Raw genomic sequence first — 603 nt, 5'->3', positions numbered from 1 at the left:
AATCATGTATTAATTAAATTTTATATATATATATATATATATGCCTTTTAACGAAAGATTGAAGGATTATTATAAAGTGAAGACTTTAAAAGATTATTTTTTTGAAGGATTATTTTTATTGTACTTTTGTATTTAGTTTTTAATGTGTTTGGTATTTAATATGTTTGGATTTTAATGTGTTTGGTATTTTATATGTTTGGATGTTAATGTCTTTGGTGTTTAATATGTTTGGATTTTAACGTGTTTAGTTTTTAATGTATTTTGTGTATAACATGTTTGAATTATTTCTATTAATTTTACATGTTTATTGTACTTACAAAATTTTAAGATAATAAAATTTGTTTTTTTTTTTATGAATTCTATTCATCGGTACCCAATTATTCAAATCGAACCAATCCATTCATAATCGGTTTGGTTTGGTTCGAATACATACACAAAAAAATATAAATTCAAACCAAATCGAACTAATTATAATTCAATTGATTCGGTTTTAATTTCACCCTAAATCTGAACTAACCCGACCGTGCTCACCCTAATTATGTTGTTGCACATCTCAAATATATTATAATATATATTTTATATAAATAAACAATTTTTTAACTA

This window comes from Arachis ipaensis, chromosome B04 (genome assembly GCF_000816755.2).
Source record: "Arachis ipaensis cultivar K30076 chromosome B04, Araip1.1, whole genome shotgun sequence".
In the NCBI taxonomy this organism is placed as follows: Eukaryota; Viridiplantae; Streptophyta; class Magnoliopsida; order Fabales; family Fabaceae; genus Arachis; species Arachis ipaensis.
Note: the sequence above shows the minus strand (reverse complement) of the source record.